The 15,108-nt window shown below is 40.7% G+C and overlaps 1 protein-coding gene across 1 annotated transcript in view; it reads left to right on the top strand.

The window, feature by feature from the left end:
- The window catches only part of opn7b (opsin 7, group member b), a 95,708-nt gene that overhangs the window by 38,100 nt on the left and 42,500 nt on the right, over positions 1–15,108 (top strand). The window lies entirely within an intron of this gene.

The raw sequence follows: 15,108 nt of genomic DNA, 5'->3' as shown, positions 1-15,108 counted from the left end.
CCCCCCCCCCCTTGTGTCAATAATGCACTCCAGTGCCCTGAGTACATCCAGCCCCAGTATACAGTCTTCCAGGTCTGCAACCCATACAGAGCAGCGGACTGACTACCCCCCCACACTCAGGGTGAGCAGTGCTTCCCCTAGCATGGGGGCCCACTCTCCTGTCACAGTCTGAAGCTTCACCATGGTAGGGAGGATGCGATCCCCCCTTCCCACCACATCAGGTCTTAAAACTGTCGCTGAAGACCCGGTATGCACCAGGGCTGAGCAGCATAGTCCATTCACAACTAATGGAGCATACCAGCAGCTGCCAACCCAAGTCCTGCCCAACAAAACAAGCCGCTCCACCTGTCCATCCACAGCTCCGCAGGGGCGCTGTGCACCCCCATGGGCCCTTAGCTGGGTTGTTCCTCTCGGAACAGGAGGTCGGGACACAGCCCCAGGGTCCTGCATCGTCCCGGTTATGCAGACCCCATGTCATTTCCCTGATCCTGGCAGGCGTGGGGACAGTCTTGGGCTAGGTGACCCGGCCGTCCACATCCCCAGCAGACCCTCGGCCCTCTTCTCGGCCTTTGTTCCCCACATAGCGTGACAGCTCTCACCAATTGGGTCAATCCCTCCGCCCATGCAGGTTCAGCGGTGCCCGGTGCTGTCCCTCCTGTAGTCCCCATCTGCGGTGGCCTGGTCGGCTCAGTCAGGGGTTTAGCAGCCCCAGCGCACAGTAACTCTCTCTCTGTAGCCAGCTCCAGGGCCTCCTGAAGGGATTTAGGGTGAGCTAACAGTGTCTGGATCCTCAGCTCATCTGGAAGCAGGGCCTGGAGGAAGTGGTCACAAGCTAATTCGCCCTGGATGGTGGGGGGCATGTGGGCATAGGTGCGGTGGACCAGCCCTTCAATGTCATTAGCTAGGTCCCTAATGGATTCTCCTGGGCGGTGGCGGCGGCTGCACAGTTCGGAGCGCATCAGGCTCGGAGCAGAGCAAGAACCAAACCGCCTCTTCAGAGCCCCAACCAAAGCATCATAATCCCCCCTGCCCTCTGGGCTCAAAACCAGCAAGCTAGACAGGGCATTGCCAGTAAGGCACATAGCTAGCTGCAGGGATTTCTCCTCAGCAGACAACCTACCAGCCCTGGCCAACAGCTCAAATTGTGCATGAAAAGCTTCCCAGTCAGCCTTGCCATCATACCTGGGGGTCTTCATGGAAGCGTGGAAAGTGTCTCTATGCGTCGGTATGTCTTTCTCCACACCCCCAGCCGCTGCAGAAGTCCCCAAATAGCTCTTTCGGCCACTCGAACGGTGAGAGGATGCAAAGGCGGCTTCTCTTGCCAAATCCGCGGTCATTCGCCTCACCCGCTCTCTGTGCTCCACGAACCTCCGGTCCCCGGCAGAGTAGTCGTGTCTGTGAGCTTCCGCTGTAGGTTCTTGCTTGATCTTGGAGTAATCCATCGGAAGCATTCCGCAAAGTCCCGCAAAAATCTCCAGCGTCCACAGCCAATGCCGTGAGTCGGGGCGGCGCGAGCGCAGATAACTCTGGAGGCGAAACCCTCGCTTTTACTTCTGACACCAGTGTAGCGTCCCTCAACAGAAGATACAGACGATCAGCGTTCCAGTTACCGGTGTTTATTCAGAAGAGTAACACGGGCTACTGTGGGCCGTAGCCAACGCCAAAACAACAGCGAAAAAGTGCCTCTCAGCAACAGCACAACCCCCGACACTCTCCTTCTCTTCCGCCCCACACACACACTCTCTAACCCCCACCCCCCTCTTCCTTTCCTATTCGTCCAAAAAAGTACCATGTCGACCAATCAAAAAATGATATGGCAACGTGGCATCTAGTTGTTAAGAAATGGGGGGACGTTTTAGGAGTGACGGCGGTGCTTTGAGATGTGAGACATTTAAGACGTTTAGCACAAATCTTGTGTAGTTAGTGTGTAGTGTAGTTTTGTTGTGTGTGTCAGAACAATGAGGCGACTGCTGAATGTTACAGGTGACACATCTCCTGTTGTCAGGCCTGCAGGTATCAGACTGTTGTTCTCCTTTATCTCATAGTGGACAGAAATATTTTTTGGAGTGTCACGAATGATTTGTGTGGCATCAAATTTGACAACTGATTGTTCTGTAAATAGTTTGAAATGTTTATTTAAAAATGCCTTGGCTGCATTTAAAAAAATATAGCTGCAAAAAACTTTGCTGTTTGCCAAACTGAGTTACTTTTTTGAAAAAGTAACTATATAATTAATTGCCCAGCATTGGTCATTATATACTATATTTTGTAGACAGGACCCTCTCCCAGACCACAGACTCATACTCATAATACAAGTCAGAGATTTATAAAAAAGAAAAGAAAAGAAAAAAGTAAGTTGTGTTTTCGAAATTGGAGTTAAAGTTATTTTTACTTCCAATATTAGTAACATGCTACACAGGTCAATGACTAGATTTTGTTTTAAATTTTCATTGTAAGTGGGTTAAAGCAGTTAATTAAAAATAGTCTAACATAAATGTAAATGCTGTAATTTGATTATTTTAATAAACCATGTAATTTGGATGGATTAGATGCCGGCGTGACCACAGTGCACACATCTGATGTCGCTCATAGTGATCCAAGAGACCGCTCAGGGAGTTTGTGTGTTCGCTCAGACACATGAAAAATTAGAGGGAACATTGGGGGGGGGTATCTATACTTTTGTTGTTGAAATGTTACGTTTCAACCAAGTACTGTAATCTTTTTATATTTTTAGTAGTGTGTCACACAAACAGCAAATATTGTGAAAAAAAAAGTAAGATATCTTTGGGGGTACTTCATTTTGGCTAAAATCACCCCTGGTGAGAACATTTGACAGTTTGACAATTTTTTAAAATTCCTGCTGAATCGTTTGCTAGCTACCCGTAACTATCTTTCTTACTATTTTTCTTGCTGTTTTGACACTAGAGAAGATCCAGCACCCATTGCAGAGGCACATTGCAAGACTTCCACTAAGAGACGTAAAAACAGCAGTTTCAATAAAGAGAGTTCAGAGGTGCATAAGAAAATAATCCTGAACAAAACTGCAGTTGGGGATTTGACTTAAACAGTTCTGCGTGCTGAGGAGCAGGTGAGAGCAGGTGTTAGAAATAAACAACTGTCCATCACTCATAGTTAGAATCACCATCAACCACCATCATTCTACCACTCAGAATAAAATAACACCTGAGACTTGTGCTTCTCTCTGCACCAAATGCCACTGTTTGACTTCTTTTCGTGCAGAAGCATAATGGAAAAAGGCTGAAACCCTAAATTCCCAAAACACTTAAAGCAATGCAGAGCACCAAAACAATGAGCAATGCACACAGGCACACACACATGCAAAAATCCATGCCCACAAAGACCACAAAACACTGACAACTGCAAGACTTTTTTAAAAATCTAATATTCTGACAGTACACAGTTGCAGTAATATGAATATTGACCTTAACAAGACAGAAAAAACCCACTCCAAAGCAGACACTGACAGCTTTTTAATTTAACTAATCACATGTTAAATTTCTGCAGCTGTCTGACACATCCGCTGCCCTCTAGAAAGTATTCCCAGCACACATTCAAATACTGAAATGTCAAAAAGGGGTTGGCTATTGATGTCACATGTGACATCAATAGCCCAACTGGCCTGTCAGATGCAATAGAGTCATGATCTACCAGATGTCCAACAGATGACTCATGCTATATTAAGTGTACTAAATAGTAAATAGTCTGGTACTTGTGTAGCTCTTTTCAACTCTATTTGAGCCCTCAAAGGATTTTTGTACAACATGCCTCATTGACACAATCACTTCTTTCTCTACATCTGAGCACTTTTAATCTAAAATTCACACATCAGTCGCATCAGGGGCAACTAAGGTTTCAGTCTCCTGCCCAGACAAGAGGAGACTTGAGCACCCATTATATGTCCTGACTGAGCCAAAGTTGCTCCTCAACTCCAGTCACAAGGGCTGGCATTTGCACTCAACAGATTAGCTTAAAAAGTTGCAGCCAGAACAGAAGAATGCTTTTTCTTTATACTGCCTTGAACCTTATGGACGTTTTTGTGTAATTTTGTACATGCAAGTAAGACATTTGAAGTTTTGGAAGCAAGCAAAAGATTAAATGGGCGAAGATTGTTTTATTAAATTTAAGCTTTTCATTAATGCATTTGTACAGTTAAATTCATGTTTTGCAAACAACCAATATTACTTTAATAGCCAGATACAGAGTCTCTGTAGTATCATGCACATGATACTTTATGTGTATGATAGCCGAGTCAGAAGAGTGTATCAGTTGATGTCTCATTTGAGACCCTCTTTTTTTCACAATAATAATAAACAAAACTGGCCAGTTACTAAAACAGCTTCACAGAAATCATCTTCTGTTCAGAGTTTGATTATTTTTAAAGAGACATGATGTGGAAAACAAACCCAGGCTCTAGCAACTAAACTTTGATATTTAATCTTCACACGCCATCACCACAAATGTCCTTCAAGCCAAGGAAATTGGAAAACACTGAGATGATAAGGTAGGCATTTACTTATTGACAGGGGACATATTATTCAAATTCCACTTTTTCGTTCTTTTTTCTTTTTTTCTTTTTTTTACCATAATTAGTTGTGCATCCAGAAATCCAAAAAAATATGAGAAGAGACTGTCCCCGTGTTTCTTTCCTTTCTCCATAGGTCAGAGAGTGCTCCTGAAAGGCACTCTGTTCAGATGTCAAAAACCTTCCCCTTGTGAACACATCGAAACAGCACAGATCTGCCATAAAATCCACATGATCAGCCACAGTTTGACGCTGTTATTTGCTCACTAGAGTTACTGTTTCTAACTCTTAGTGAAGGAAGCCAGTGGCGTGTTTCTGTCTGCAAGAGTGAACAGTCTTCTTTAACTCCCAGCTGATAACCCAGTGAAAATCTATCAGAAAACAATTTCCTAAACTGCTGGCTGGCTATAATAACAGTCAGATAACAGTCATAAAAAGTGAACTATTTTATAATAAATTGGCCAGAATAACATAATTCTTTTTATTTGCACGCATGAAAACATTTAAGAGTACAAAATATTGTTTTCAGGGGTGTGGTATTTAAAACTGTGCATTACAAAAGCTAATTAATTCATTACTTCACTTCAGCAAAACATTTATTTTTTTAATATTAGCGTTCGGGATGGCGCATACAAGGCGTGAGGAACATAATGTTGGAATTAATGCAAGTTTTTATGCACTGATATGGGTGTAATTACAAACAGAGCTGCTGCAGGCTATACAAAATGAAATTAACACTGTGGGTTACACAGCTAAATTAAAATAAGTTTGAAAGAGTGATCTGCTATCTGTTCTGCTTTACCGTTTATTATTGCAGTCCCAGGAGAAGTATTTTCTGCTCGGAGCTATATGTACATTATAAGTTATACAAGGTAAAGAAATAAAAACAAGTAAGAAACGTTTAAATATATGTAAAGTACTAAAAAGTATTCACATTATACTCATTGCCTCAGAGTAAGCCATGGGTGCATGCTAAAGTTTTTTTTCCAGCATGCTCTGACTGAATTGCAATATGACTGAATTATGGGCACAGTTAATAACTTACCTTGTAACTTATCTTGTAAGCACAGTACGAATAAACTAAAAGGAATGGTCAATGCCATTAGTCCTTCTGAAAACACGAGATGGTTGTACACTTCAGGATAAAATAATTCAAAATAATTTGTATGTCTGAAATGACAAATGAATAAAGGGAAAATTGTGAATTATTACATTTATTAAATATTATCTTTCCATCAGTTCTTTAGTATACAATTGGTATCAACATTATCTAAATTTTGGATCAGAAGTTAGTATTGATAAAGCACTCATTAAAAGTCAGGTCATTCCTGCTTCATCCCTGACTTGTTCTTTGTCTTTGCATTGTCTTTGCTTTTCCTGAGGACTGCGCTCTTCTGGACAGAGATCTTGGATGCCCTGCCAGCTAGCATCTTGAACCCTGCTGTTATGTGCATGTGATGGATTGTCTGGGGGTTTTCTTGGTGTGGTAGACCAAGAGACTGCTCCTGTTGATCATGTATAGTTTTGGACTCTCCAGGATCAATGTGTGAGGCATTCTTTTGAGGCTTTACTGTAGTCAGTACACAAGATGCACAGATTGGTCAGTCTGGTCTTACACTCTTCAGTGGGTGCTCTATCAGTCTATTAGTAGTTTGTGTTTTCCCTCTGGTGTTTTGCCACTTTCTCAACGCTGCTCATGTAATGACTGCGCAATGTGCCTGTCCAACAGGAGCTTGCATGCCGTGCTGAGGCTATTGACTGATCACATCTTTGGATCCTTGGGGATCAGAACTGTCTGGCTTTTGGCAGCTCTGGGTGTGTCTCATCCATTAGCAATTGGTTCATTTCTGTTGCCGAACTCTCATGGAGTGCAGTTTGCTTCTTAAGCCAAGAGGTAAATCTTGTCAAGGCCTAGTGTTGTCCAACTCTTCATGCTTGAGATTCTTTCTTGGATGTCTGCAGCTATGGTGGTTACTTGATTCTGTTCAGGAAGGTTGCTGTGGTCTGTGGGCGTTGTTGTTATGGGTTGTGTCCTCCAATATGCTCTTCCAGTATTGCTCCGTCTCCAGCCTTGGTGGGGCTGTTTTCAGATTTTTACTGAGAGTACACCTCGGATGGTTCAGTGGAGAACAGCTTGTCAAGGCTGTGAGTATTTTCTTGGGAGTTTCTAAGGCCTCAGGTATGAACAGCTTGTTGTACTTCTTAGGCCTACCTTTCTTCATTAGCAAAAACAAGTAAATATCATGGTCTGGGTGAGTCACAGTAATTCCCCCTCTGGGTGGAGCCTTCATCGCTCCTCCCAGGATTCCCACCTGGAGCTAATCAGATCAGCTGTATTTAAGACGACTGTTCTCAACCAGCCTTTGCCAGATTGTCTGCTAACCAATTCGGATCATGGAAAATACTTAACCAACCTTGCCATAACCCAGACCTTCCCAAAGTGTAGGGCCTGCAGAGCCATTGCAGGGGGGGCGCGGAATGAAAGAGGGGGGGGACAAAACACTTGGACACTGCTAGCACGGGGCGCCCACAGAAACGCAAAGCATGAGATGAAGCATATCTGAATATGTTTCCAAACCAACTTCATTCTAAGCCAAAGACTAGAAAATATGGTGAAGCATATCTTCCCTTTGGCTTCACCTGCACAAGTGCCAAGGTAGGTCTCCCTTGCAGAAATGGTTTTTCCTTCGTCGGGAGCAGCACTGGGCTGTTCAAATCACAGACAAACATTATCCCACAGTTGTTTATGTTTTTAAACCCATTTTGCACAGAGAGGCATTTTTTGAAAAATGTATTGACAGCAATGTTGAATATTATTACACATGAAAAAAAAACTACATGTAAAATAATTACACCGTGATGCCTCTGCCTTTCTAAATGGAGGGACAGTAACTGCGTGTGTATATGTAAGCATGTAAAACCTGAAGATAGTCAGATTAACAGTATTTTGTCTCTATCTGCCATTCTGCAATTCATCTCATGTAAAAAATAATGTGCGCACAGCGTGACGTGAAAAAAAGGCACATACCTTTGACGTTGCGTGACGAACTCTGTATTCCTCGTCCACACGTAAACGCAAAAAAGGAGTTTAAAAAATCTCAGTTTTCGGTGATTCGAAACGCCGTTTACGTGTGGACGAAACAGCTGCGTTTTCAAAAATACCCGTGTACGTGTGGACATAGTTAGTAGTTTATTTTATTACTACCTGTAATTTATTGCAGATTACTTGTATTTGCTTAATTGTTTACTAAATGTTTGAGGTGTGAAATAAACCGCGATGGAACAAAATATGGGTGTGTGTGGTTGGAGAATGTGTTTGTGCTCGTGCACGCGCGAGACAGGGGGCGCGAAAATTTTTCTTGTAAAACAAGGGGGGCCCAGCAAAAAAAGTTTGGGAACCACTGCCATAACCTCTCACGCCTGGATGTTGGTCTCCTCTGCTCACCCACAGCTGGTAACATTTCTTTGCATGCTCTTCAGCCTCACCTGCCTGCCTCCCTACTCCTCTGTTTTGAAAACCTTTGAACAATTCTCCACTGGACTCACCCAGGTCTCTACCTCACGTCCTCCTGCATCACTTCACCTGCAGACAACCGGAACAGTATTCATTCAATCCTTGGAACCGCCCTGACTCTCCTCACCCTCTGTTTTAGTGGCCTAGACCACCAGCTCTCGAACCGCATTTTGTTTGTCAAGCTCGAGCACCTGAATCCAGTCGCCCTAGCCCAGAACCTCACTGTCCATGTGTATTGAATTTAGTTAATCTCGGTCTAGAATCTCATGGTTCATGTTAATCATTCATAATCTTGTTCAGAGCTTTAGTTCATGTTTTCAAGATGCCTTTCTTGTGTTCACTTTGTAAACAAAGCACTCAGTTCATGCTACCAAGCCTCCATTCTGAATCTGCTCTTGGGTCCACTTATTGTTCCTGATGGCCACGCTGTGACAGTAAAGGCACAGTTTAAGTAGGGCTGGGTATCGTCACTGATTTCTAGAATCGATTCAATTCCGATTCACAAGGTCCCGAATCGATTCGATCCACGATTCGATTCGATTCGATTCGATTCGATTTAAATCTGGGAAATTTTGACAGTCAGAAATATTATAATTCAGATCAGTACATTTACATATTTTTGTATCAATAAAAAGGAAGCTGACACTTTCCACACTTTATCAAAGGTGTGAGCATCACAGCAGAGACCTTTGTGTCAAAGTAGCTGAAGATAAAACACAGAAAAACATGAAGGTGATTTTCCTGGCCTGGGATTTTATAAAAATATTCTGCAGTACATCAAAAACGAAAGAAAACCAAATTCAAATTCAAATTTTATTTGTCACATACACAGTCGTACACAGTCATACACAGTACGATATATAGTGAAATGCTTGGACAACTGCTCGTGACCTAAAGAAAAAAAAAAGGAAAAGGCTATGAATAAGTTAGGAAATAAATATGAAAAATTAAAAAGGGTAAATTTAACTAAGAAGGAATAAAATATAAATTAAGATTAAAAATGAAGTAACTGTACAACACAAATTAGAATGAAGGGTAAATTTAACTGGGAAAGAATAAGATAAAATATATAAATTAAAGTTGAAAATAAAATAACTGTACAACAAAATACACAATATAGAACTATATAAGAATGTATGAGAAATATAAATAAATATATACACAATAACAGCAGCTGTACAAGTATTAACTGGAAATGAAGAATGTAGTGACCAGTGTTGTGCAATCCACATTATGTGCAGTGCAAATATGCTTAAAGTGATTTAAGTGATGAAGTGAAAACAATGTCCAGAATGTCCAGTGTGTGTGTAAGAACTATATGTGTGGGTCAGTACTGTGTGGTGGTGTGATTGAGAGACCGCGGGAAGAAGCTCCTCCTCAGTCTCTCTGTGTTGGTCTTCAGGGAGCGGAATCGCTTTCCTGACCTCAGCAGAGAGAACAGTCTGTTGTTGGGATGGCTGAGGTCCTTCACGATCTTCCTGGCCTTGGTCCGGCACCGCCTGCTGTAGATTGAGTGCAGGTCAGGGAACTCGGCGCGGATGGTGCGCTCAGCTGACCGCACAACCCTGTGTAGAGCTCGTCTGTCCTGCATGGTGCTGTTCCCGAACCAGGTTAAGATGTTTCCCGTCAGGATGCTCTCTATGGTGCACGAGTAAAAGTTCCTGAGCACCTTGGAGGGCAGTTGGAAGTCTCTCAAGCGTCTGAGGTGGTAGAGACGCTGTCGGGCCTTTTTCACCACGGTGTTGATGTGACAGGACCATGACAGGTCCTGCGTGATGTGAACTCCGAGGTATTTGGAGCTGTCCACTCTCTCCACTGGGCACTCGTTGATGACGGGTCTGGTAGTTCCTCTCCTGCTTAGTGCTGAAGTCCACTATCAGCGCCTTTGTCTTACTGACGTTTAGAAGGAGGTTGTTCCTCTGGCACCAGTTCTCCAGATTCCTAATCTCCTTCAGGTAGGCCGTCTCGTTGTTATCAGAGATCAGGCCCACCACGACGGTGTCGTCAGCAAACTTGATGATGGTGGTGGAGCTGGTAAACCATTAATCAACATATGAACATTATCTCTGAAGTTACATCGGTTTTATTAGAGACACGGTTAAGCGTTTTGCATTTTGAATAATTTTAAAAAGTTTAAATTTGTTCAGTGATGAACGGCAGAAATTAGGTTTTCTTTTCAGAAGAATGTAAAAGGGAAAAAAACAGCGGCTGACAGCACTGTAAACAACAGTAGACTGGTGCGTAACAAGCAAGCGAATAATGAAGAAAATAGATTTTTAGACGGGGAAATTGTTGTTGAAGTACAGAGAGAGAGAGAGAGAGAGGGAGGGAGAGAGAGAGAGAGCTGTGCATCGCGGTGGAAGAAAAACAGTAAAAGTCAGAGTGAATTCATGACGATGTTTATGTGAAGCGTTTGGATCTTCTTTTGCTGCTGGTTCGGTCAATATTGTTTGGAGAGAGATCAAACTAACAGCTTTAGAATCGGCTCACAAAGCGCGGACCCGCCGACAGATCAGAATCAGCGAGCTGTCACCAGAGATTCTGGCATTTCGGGCAAAATCAATTTATATGAAAAAAATCGATTCAGGATTTTAATGAATCGATTTTACGTTATCCAAGCCAGAATCGATTTTAATCGATGAATCGATTATAAAAACCCACCCCTAAGTTTAAGCACTCCAAGTGAAAAACATGTCTTCAATCACTATATCTAGAATTAAAAATACCCTAATGCCATGACAAACAAGCAGGGCATGTGGTGACGAGTCATGTTCACATTTTTGATTAGTAATGAATAATGCTTCTAATTAGTAACAAATCATTCTTTTATGAGATATGGATACACTGTTTAGGCAAAGCATGTGGGCAAATACACACCTGTCCTGTCTAGCAGTGTGGAAGTATGTTTCTTTGCATCATTGCCGTACCTATATCTGTCTCTCAGCTTGGCTCACGCTTGTCGATAAAATGAACTTTCAAAGCTAATCTTGCAGGCTGTGTTATGTGTGTGTTGTTTGTATATTGAGGAGTGGTGCAGTGTTTCTGAAAGCTTTTTTATTTGCACTGAGATCTCAGGATATCAACTAGAGAATAGAAGCGCAGTCTGGGCTGCCATCAGCCACATGCCAGAAACAGAAGCAGAGACACGCTGCCTTTACTGTCTTATCTTTATTTCATTATTTAAAGCCCAAGGACTTCTAAGAAAATTACCAGTTCTAAACAAAGTTATATATTTTACTTGCACTCCAGACATGGCTCTTTTTAATCTCTACTTTGTGTGCATGTATTTTGCTCTTCTCACAGTTGTTTCGTGCGGCCTTTCGGGACACACAGAAGTGTGCTTCTACTTTATGGAAATGGGAAATGAATTTGGATTCTGACAGATGAGGAATTAGAAATGACAGTCATGCAAGTTTTTTGTTTTTATTTATTTTTTTGTTAGTTATTTTCTTCTGATTTGCATTGTTTTTACTGTAAACCAGATGTTGACCACAATGATAAATGGTGAGAGACTGTGTGTGCTTAATTACTGCGAGCTACACTGTATTCTTGACCCTTATCACAGAGCCAGAAGTGGTCAAAAGCTGAGAATGGAAGACAAAAAAACATTCAAAATCCCAGAGATCAACAAATTAATCTGTCGATAATGAATTGACTTTCTTATAGAATTTAAGAAAAAATATTATTAGAGATTGATTTAGTGTTTCTAATACGCCAATGTTACACAAATGTTAAACTTATTCATTTTGTCTTGTACCAAACTGAACTTTATACATAGTGCACTGGTGGCATGTGTCACTAGGTGTTGAGTTTAGTATTCTTTAATATTTGGATTCTGGGCTTTTTGTTTCTTAGTTTCTGGTTTTTGATTTATTTCTAGTGAAGTTTTTATTCCTTCCAGGGTTTTCGAGTTTTATGGAGTTCAGTTCTCACTTTAGATTTGATTCATATCTAAAGTTTGACCTTTGTAAGAGCTAGTTATGCTTATGGTATTTGTTTCTTTGGGTTTTTTCTAATTATAACCTAGCAGGCATCCTTTACATGTACTTTTGGTCTGTTTGTTGGGTTTTGTAGCATTATTTTTCTTGATATTTGCTGATTGGAGTCCTCATGTGCTTATATTTGTACTTGTAACCTTGAGTTTTTTTTTTACTTTTTCCTAATTTTGACAGTTTGTTTGCAGTGTTTATTTCTCTTTCTGTTTTATCCTTAGTCTTTCTCTGTTTATCATTATTCCTGCATTGTTTTGAATCTAGAGTCTTTGCTATATTATAGGCTTTCTATTCTTAGGGTTTGGATTACTGGTTTGATTTTCATCCAAAGTCATTTTAAAGCCTTTTAAATATAGTTATTGTTAATATTTGTGGTATTAGTTGTTCTCTCTCTCTCTCTCTCTCTGTGTGTGTGTGTGTGTGTGTGTGTGTGTGTGTGTGTGTGTCATTTCTATGTTTAGGTGTAGTGTAAGTCTTCATGTGGTCGTGTTCAGTATGTATCCTGTAGGTTGTTTTTGTGTTGTATTGGTATGAATGTCTGTGTTAGCGTTCCTCAGTTTTACAGTGTTTTACTTTGGAAGGTTTGTTTTCTTTCATTTTGTGTGTAAGTTTTACTTCCTGTCTCTGTGTTCACTGTATTCTGATAGTTATCACTGCTTCTCATTACTCATCTGTTTTCTTTCCACTGTTTATGTGTCTGTGTATATACAGCCTAGTCATCCTCTTGTTCTTTGCTGATTTGTACTGTGGTCTTTGCCTGCTGGCATGCCTTCCCTGCATGTTCTAGTTTACTCCTCATTTCCTTTGGACTAGTTTTTATTTTTTTCTAAATTGTTTCTGTTTTCATTTATTTTTGTTTTTTGTTGTTGTTTTTTTTTTTTTTTTTTTGTAACAAGGATAACACTCTTGATATTATGACAATAAGTCTTCAGGTTTAGCTTTCACATTTGAGGGACTAAAACTGGTCTCCATAACGGTTGTGATGTCTCCTTTAGCAGATGGATGTATGGTCAGTCTTAGTCTCATTCAGTGTTTTCTTTTAATTGCATAAATGTAGGTTTGCAAAGAAGCAGGAATTCCTAAAGGTTCATAAATAATGTAAATATTAATGTGATACAGCATGCATGAGGCCAGTTAAATGTATTTAACATAACCAACTCACATGGAATATATATGTGCAACTCGACTTTAACCTCACGTAATTTACCTTTAGAACACAAGACTCAGACCCGACAGATGCATGCTGTGGTTGAAGTGTAGCTTCTCAAAAGCTGCCAACAGTGGCAGCAGGTGGATGGTGGATACAGGCATGCAGGAAAATAACGAGCAAAACCCTGAAGTTTTAAAAATACCACCATACTGCACAATGTTCCATTAAGTTTTAAAATGAACATATATGCCTACCGTCAACCAGTTAAACTTGAGCAAACCCTCAGCAAGAGTATATGCATTGTAATAGAAACGGTAAACACATTCACAGTGTATTTAAAGTGTGTATGGTGTTCTAGAGAGTTTCATTGCAACAATACTGTGTTTATATGGTGGCACATTTGTGCAATGAACTAAACAAACCTCCCATAAGAGATGAAGGAAGTAGTTCACTGCTGTCGTTTAATTGAAGACAGCATTGAAAAACAAACTAACAAACAACAACAAATTTGTTTACCAATCTGAACAAAACCCTCCTCCGGCAAATCTGTCTCCTGTAATTATTTTTGGAGGAGAAACTGGAAATTTGTAGCAGCAAGTATGTTATGAGAAGTGACTTTTTTATATATTAACATAAGAATACATCATTAAAAAATGTATCTGCCATGTTGGAAAATTATTAAATCTATATATATTCTGAACATGAAAAAATGTCTTTCGTTTTTCCTGCAAAATTGAAATATGTACACTCACGCCAACTAAAGATGGAAACTTTATTTTGAAACACTCAAAGCACTTGAAATATGTTATGTAAGGAATACGGCATTGGAAAATGTTTCTCCCTCCATCCAGTAACCCATTCCTTTGATCTTTCCTGTTGTTAAAATATTTAGAGCACTTCCCCTGAACACAATACAGCATTAATGTTTGCCTTGCAACAAGACTGGTTGTATCATAATTAAACTGGTTTTAACAGTAACTGATAATTCATTAAGTGCACATCAATCCGCATTAATCACGATTTTCTCAAACGAATGTTTAACATTTTGTAGAAAGTTGGAAAGAAGCAAACGTATCAGCTTTCTAATTTGTGAAACTGCATTTTGGGACATAAACATTTTTCTCTCGTTGGCAGTCTCCTTTTCACCTGTGACAGATTTGTTCCTTATCCCTTTTCTTTGCATGCTGCTCTTTCAGCATGTAATGAGATTCAGGTTTGACGTTGTCTTTTTACCAAACACCTGCATGTTGTTTGGGATGTATTCAGCAGTGGTGGTTTGTTGGAGAACTGCCCATCAAACTGAAATGTTTTCCTTCTTTCTGTGCCATGCAATTATCATATTTAGATTAACCTACTGAAATTTAAACAGACAATTATTCATAAGTATATTTCTTTGCTGCCTTTCAACTCAGAGGTTGGAAAGAGACCACATTGTAGGAAAAAGCCAGCAACATGAAGATGATTTATGAAGGAGGAGAAAAATCTTTGTTCTCCTTTAGCCTGAAACTCTTTCGTACACATGGCAGAACTTGCTATTTCTGAATGATGCTGCTTGAACCCTGGTTTTCGGAGGTAAACAATCAAAAACTCTTTTCTTGTTTCTATGAGAAATGAAGCCCAAGTCTAGCCTTTTCCTTTTCACTCACAAACACACACACAAAACAAACAAACAAGATACATCTATATGTCTTTGCCACAAAGAAAAAAACCCTTGTGTAAATAAATACCCAAGCCTTGTGTTTACAGCACCCCAAAGCTTAACTTGAGGTGAGAAGATGGGACAGTAAAATGGTAAATGGCCTGTATTTGTATAGCGCTTTTCTAGTCCCTAAGGACCCCAAAGCGCTTTACACAACCTGTCATCCACCCATTCACACACACAGGTGATGGCAAGCTACATTATAGCCAC

This window comes from Pundamilia nyererei, unplaced genomic scaffold, assembly GCF_000239375.1.
Source record: "Pundamilia nyererei isolate P.nyererei 1_Seehausen unplaced genomic scaffold, PunNye1.0 scaffold00100, whole genome shotgun sequence".
In the NCBI taxonomy this organism is placed as follows: domain Eukaryota; kingdom Metazoa; phylum Chordata; class Actinopteri; order Cichliformes; family Cichlidae; genus Pundamilia; species Pundamilia nyererei.
This window is presented reverse-complemented; position numbering and strand designations above follow the sequence as displayed.